The sequence below is a fragment of the Urocitellus parryii genome, chromosome 1 (genome assembly GCF_045843805.1).
Source record: "Urocitellus parryii isolate mUroPar1 chromosome 1, mUroPar1.hap1, whole genome shotgun sequence".
In the NCBI taxonomy this organism is placed as follows: domain Eukaryota; kingdom Metazoa; phylum Chordata; class Mammalia; order Rodentia; family Sciuridae; genus Urocitellus; species Urocitellus parryii.
Window position 1 is genome coordinate 196222496 of NC_135531.1, and position 6854 is coordinate 196229349.

Below are 6854 nucleotides of genomic sequence, written 5' to 3' on the forward strand. Positions count from 1 at the left end.
CACAGGTTTCTCATTAAGCTTTTTTTTTTTTTTTTTAATGGGTCTCAAAATTCTGTGACAGAATTTTGGTCAAGTTGTTTCGATTAAAAAGTACTGATTTTAAAAACTAATAATTTTAAACTGCTGCATACACACAGACACTCACAAATGGTCCACAAAATGTTTTCCTTTCCTTCTGAAGATTTTACGATGCATTGTTATCATTAATTTACTAATAAACTTAAATGGCCAATTGAGACAAATATTTCTGAGACCCTTGTTTCTCCACTGGGGTAAGACTTGGGTGGCAGGTATTAGGGGTAATGTTCATTTAGCCTTCTGAGCTTTCTGGGCAGACTTGGTGACCTTGCCAGCTCTAGCAGCCTTCTTGTCCACTGCTTTGATGACACCCACAGCAATCATCTACCTCATATCACACAGCAAAATGACCCAGAGGAGGATAGTCAGAGAAGCTGTCAACACACATGGGCTTTCCTGGAACCATATCAAGAATTTAGGACCATTTTTCAGCTTTTTATCTGAATGGCCATCAACTTTTTATTTCACTTCAGCAAACTTGCAAGCAATGTGAGCTGTGTGACAATCCAGTACGGGGTCATAGCCAACACTGACTTGGCCTGGATGATTCAGGATAATCACCTATGCAGTGAAACCAGCTATGCCCATTGGTGGGTCATTTTTGCTGTCACCAGCAACATTGCCATAATGAACATCTTTGACAGACATGTTCTTGACATTGAATCGCACATGTTGTTTCCGGAAAGAGCTTCACTCAGAGCTTCATGGTACATTTCAATTGACTTTACTTCTGTTGTGACATTGACTGGAGCAAAGGCGACCACCAAACTAGGCTTGAGAATATCACTCTACACTTGGCCCACAGGGAGAGTACCAATGCCACCGATTCTGTAGACATCCAAGAAGGGCAGATGCAAAGGTTTGTCAGTTGGGTGAGTCGGTGGCAGGATGCAGTCTAAAGCTTCGAGCAATGTGGTTCCACTGGCACTGCCATCTTTATGGGTGACTTTCCATCCCTTGAACCAAGGCATATTAGCACTAGGCTCCAACATGTTGTTACCTCTCCAACCAGAAATTGGCACAAATGCTACTGTGTCAGGGTTGTAGCCAATGTTCTTAATATAGGTGCTGACTTCCTTAATGATTTCCTCCTATCTCTTCTGATTGTAGGAGGTGGCTCAGTGGAATCCATTTTGTTAATATCAACAATTAGTTGTTTCAGACCTAGTGTGTAGGCCAGAAGGGCAGGCTCACAGGTCTGCCCATTCTTAGAGATACCAGCTTCAAATTCACCAGCAGCAACAATCAGGACAGCACAGTCAGCCTGAGACATGCCTGTAATCATATTTTTGATAGAGTTTCTGTGCCCTGGGACATCAATGATAGTCACATAATACTTGCTGGTCTCACATTTCCACAGGGAGATGTTAATGGTGGTACCACACTCATGCTTAGCTTTCAGTTTATCGAAGACCTAGGCTTACTTGAAGGAATCCTTTGCCATCTCAGCAGCTTTCTCCTCAAATTTTTCAATAGTTCTTTTGTCGATTCCACATATTTGTAGATCAGATGGCCAGTAATGGTAGACTTGCCGGAATCTATGTGCCCAATGACAACAATGTTTTTGTGAGTCTTTTACTTTCCCATTTGGGCTTTGATTTTGTGAAGGTTTTCACAACGCCAGTTCTGGCAGCAGACCCATTGTGAAAAAGGAATTTGTTATTTTTCTGATATATCTAATAGTCAAGTATATTTTGAAGTTACTATGCTGAGAGCCATAGCTGAGTCCGAATGACGCATGGCATTTTACTAGGCAGAAATTTACTTCTAAAATTTGAGTATATTTTTTCTTATAAAAGTCCAGCTGCATTGAAAAAATGAGCATTATCAGGTTTCTAAAAGTGCCAGGTACTGTGGATTCCAGACCAAGATGGACTGTAATCTAAATTTATGAGACAACACAGGACATTTTTAAGGGGAAAAGTATAAGGAAACATCCTTGTGAATGAGTAATAGTTAAATATTTCTTAAATTTAAAACTAAAAAGTGCCAATCATAAAAGAACAAGATAATCTATATTAAATCTAGAAATATTATTAATCAAGACATTATTAAGAAAGTTGAAAGGTAACATAAATCATGGAAGAAACAGAGTGCATACAGAATAAGGAACTTCAAAAAATTAAGAAAAGGGAAAATAATCAAAAGATTTGGGAAATTCTTTTTTAAGTATTCTTTTTTAAAATTAATTTTTAAATTTATATATGACAGAGAAATGAATTACATTTCATATTCACATATAGAGCACAAATTTTTCATATCTCATGTTGTATACAAAGTATATTCACACCAATTTGTGTCTTCATAAATGTACTTTGGATAATTATGTCCATCACATTCCATCACACATGAGATAAAGCACTAATTTCTAGGGTATATAAGGAACTAAACAAGCTAAACACCAAATAATAATAATAATAATAATAAATAACCAAATAACCCAATCAATAAATGGGCGAAGGACCTGAACAGACACTTCTCAGAAAATGATAATCACTCAACAAATATATGAACAAAAAGTTCATCATTGCTAGGAAATTAGAGAAATGCAAATCAAAAGTACTCTAAGATTTCATCTCACTCCAGTCAGAATAAAGAAACTCTTTATACAAGAAGATATACCAATAGTTGAACAAGAAGGAGAAATACAGAAGGCAGAAGAGAAAGAGGAAGAAAGTGATTAACTTCATGAATCTCTATGGAATGCAAATTAAAATCATAATGGGATATAGTGTTCAAACCTTAGAAAGCAACAGTGAAACAAAGAAATAAGTCTAGACAAGAATATGGAGCAAAAGGAAATGCACAATTTGCTATTGGGAGAATAAGTTATCCCCAGTTTGGGAAAGATTTAGCATTATCTATCAAAGCTAAATATGCATATCCCTGACATAATATTTTTCATTAAATGGAACAAATGTGAATGTTTATACAAACACTATTGTTAGCCCCAAGCTGAGACTGCAAATACTCATGTGTACAATGTATTAAAAAGAAAGTATGGCATATTCATATGATACATTATTATACAGAAATGAGAACAAGCAACCTAAAACTACATGCAGAAATATGGGTGAAACTCACAAGCATAACATTGAAAAAAAAGAAGAAGAAGAAAAAGAAGAAACCAGACACAAATAACTATATTCTAGGTTATCCTATGACACTATAGTCTACATAAACTAAAGAATATATAGTAATAGGCAAAATTAATAAATGAGAAGTCTTCTGAGGATTAGTACTACAGTGTATATTGCTCTGGGTACTGGATCCACAAATATATTCAATTTGTAAAAGTTTATTAATATTATGTTATAATTTTGTATGCATTTGTGCATATAAAAGTATAATTTTTAATATAATATTTATTAATTTTTTTAAAGTGCAGTTGTGACAAAAGAGTAAAGGGCAAAGGGGCTGGGATTATAGCTCAGTGGTAGAGTGCTTGCCTAAGACATGTGAGGCACAGGGTTCAATCCTCAGCACCACATAAAAATAAATAACATAAAGGTATTGTGTCCAATACCTTTATGTTATTTATTTTTATTTTATTTTTACTTGTATTAAAAATATTTAATACAACTAAATACTTTTTAGTTGTCCATGTGCAACTAAAAAAATATTTAGCCAAAAAAAAAAGGGTTAAGGGCAAAGGATATTGAGTATAAATTTATAAAATGTAATGGGTACAAAAGAGTTTATTCTATTCTCCCTTCTTCTTTATAAATTTGAAAATTTCCATAGTAAGTTACAAATTTAAAAATTCAATAAAAAATAAAAATAAAACCAATAAACAAAAGCATCCTTCTCATCTGCAGATATGTCTGGGATCTAATACCACCATGAAACGACATCCAGAACTGTCAATACATTTGAGTACACTGTTCACTGATACATCTCAAGTGCCTTGACCAATATGCACAATATAGTAGGAACTCAAAAAATATTTGCACTTGAAATAATGATTGAACTTGGAAGGTCACATAATAGGGGCGTTTACATTGTAGTAATGAGGTATAATAAGGCTCTTATTCCAAATTAGGAAATTTTGGTTTATGCTCTTTAATTACAAAAAAGGTAACATCTGGTGTTCCTTCATTCTGGCTCTACATTTTTTGTCTTAGGAGCAGAAATCCAAATCACGTCCTTAAGCAAAATAAGCATGCTTATCTCTGGTCTGCAAGCCCCACCTAAATCCCATACAAACACTTTGTTTCATCACAAGCATGGGCCCTTTCCCTCCAGGTTAACAGGAGCATATTTTATTTAAAAATATGATTAGTTAGTTTCAAGCTATGAAAATACATTCAAATTTATACAGTATTTAATTTTATCAAGATTATTTGGAAAATTTAACTTATTTTGTGTAAACAAATTTTTTAAATTAATATCTATTCAGATTTCATTTTTCTCACAAAGCAAACACCCAATAAACTCTTCTCTTTTAAAAAGTCAATATCAAATATTTTTTTAAAAAGGGAAAATCCCTCGGGCAAATAGTTTTATAGTAGGATAGTCATAGTTTAGCTGATACTTTGTTTTGGAACTATACTTACAATTTACTGACAATTCACTTCCACTATAAAAGTTGATACAGATCTTTGGTATTAACCTTGCTTGATGAACACCTGCAATCTCAGTGACTCAGGAAGCTGAGGCAGGAAGATCATAAAATTTGAGGCTAGCCTGGGCAACTTAAGGTGTCCCTGCCTCAAAATAAAAAATAAAAAGTACTGAGGATATAGCTCACTAGTAGAGCACCCCTAAATTCAATCCCAAGTTTTGAAAAGTAATTAAATAAATAAGAACTTTGATACAGAATTGCCTAGTTTTGTTTTATGTACTCTGTGCCTTAAAGTATATCCCTCATAAATGTAAGCAAAATATATCAATCAATTATGATTATTCACAAATATCACTAAAGAGATTTAAAAGAGTAAATACATAGATGCAAGTTTCAAGCTTACATATTTCAGATGCTTTAAAATGTGACAGATAAGATATAATGTTTAAATAAATAACTAACAAATATGGAAAACTTGGACCCAAACTTAAGAGCGTGCCCCACTCAAAAGTAAGTTAATAGAAGGATTGAGGCACTTCATTATTTAAAATGAATTCCTAAATTGTAAAACACTCATTGGTTTAAGATAAGAGTAAATAGACTATTAAATGTTAAAAAAATTAGTACTGCCTACAAATAAATACCTGAATTTGAATATTTATATTTTTCAAACTGCCTATGGTTTCATTCACACTATTAGGTTTATACATAAATTTACTTTGATAAAGTCTCCAGAAGGTTGTCCATTTGGGTGTGGCTTTAAGCAGCATTTATAATGATTGCAGGACATTTATTTGGATGCCAGCAATTAGTAGTGAAATTTTACCATCCACCTAGTAGCAGAAGTGCATCTCACAAAAAACTGGGAACCTGAGGCAACAAATTAAAGAAAGGAGGATTTCCATCTAATCCATTATCACATTGACTCAGAAAGTGAGTGTTCTAAGATGTAAATTTGATGAAATTTCTAGTTAAGTCCTTCTTTGGCTCCCTATTTCCCTTAGGATACAATCCCACACCATTTTTGAGGCATTTATCCTCAGAAATGCTACCTGCATCCAACCCCCACTATTGTTTTCAAAGATTGCTTCCCTCACATTCTACTTTGTTTTCTTCTTACGCGTCCTGCTTTCTTTTCTCAATGTATTTGGTCATCTTTGCCTGATATTCCCCCTCCACTCTAGCAAAGTATGCTCTTTCAAGTTCCAATTCATGTTTGCCTTTTGACTTGACTTTTAGTGTGTTAACATCCCTCCTAAGGCTTCCATAATGTAAGTATTTATTGCATTCATCAAGGTTTTCTCTGCCTGATGCAATTGTCTTTTTAACTTGTGTTTTTCTAACCTTTCTCTAGGAACTCCCTATTGACATTATGGGTTACTCTTTCCCTTTAGTCATGTATAAAGTATTTAACACAATATCCACTTCACAAGTTCTTAATGAGTGCTGCCTGAAATAACAAATGAATACATTATTAGAAACACATAAGTTTAGCTGGGCACAGTGGCACATGCTTATAATCCCTGTGGCTGGGGAGGCTGAGGTAGGAGTATCTCAAGCTCAAAGCCAACATCAGAAAAAGCGAGGCACTAAGCTATTCAGTGATACCACATATCTAATTAAACTACAAAATAGGGCTGGGGATGTGGCTCAATGGTCAAGTGCCCCTCAGTTCAATCCCTGGTACCCCCAGAAAACAGAAGAAATACAGTTTGTCTTAAAACCTAAAAATACAAATCCTTAAAATTATAAATTTTAACAAATACATTATTGCAATTATATTACATACACATTTTGTTTTTACAAATAACCTATAGTAAATGTTCACCATCCCAAAGGTTTCAGAATCTCTTTAATTGAACACTAGGCAGTACAAACTTTTCCAAGGTTAAACCTGAAACATTCAGTTCAGTTCCTTTTTTTAAAATTTATATGTTCATGTTTTTAATGTGATTCCCTTCTCCTTGCTGAATTCATTGTTGAGTGACTTATACAGATAGCTCAATATTTCTCACAATTTCCACTTAAAGAGATAGAAGCAAGTAAAATTTGAGCAGCTACAGTAAAGTTTAAAAAGATGAATGATTCACCCTGTTCTCTGCCTTAGTCTGTTTTCCTCTTCCAAGTTGCATAAATTTTTTGCCACCTGAGTATTTGTCATTTTATGTTAATGAATGTTTGCAGATGTCAAATACAACATGGACCCCTGACC

The 6854-nt window shown here is 34.1% G+C and overlaps 1 pseudogene; it reads right to left on the reverse strand.

Moving 5' to 3' along the window:
* Positions 1–306: 306 nt before the first annotated feature.
* Positions 307–1665, reverse strand: LOC113183026 (elongation factor 1-alpha 1 pseudogene; annotated as a pseudogene).
* Positions 1666–6854: the final 5189 nt, after the last annotated feature.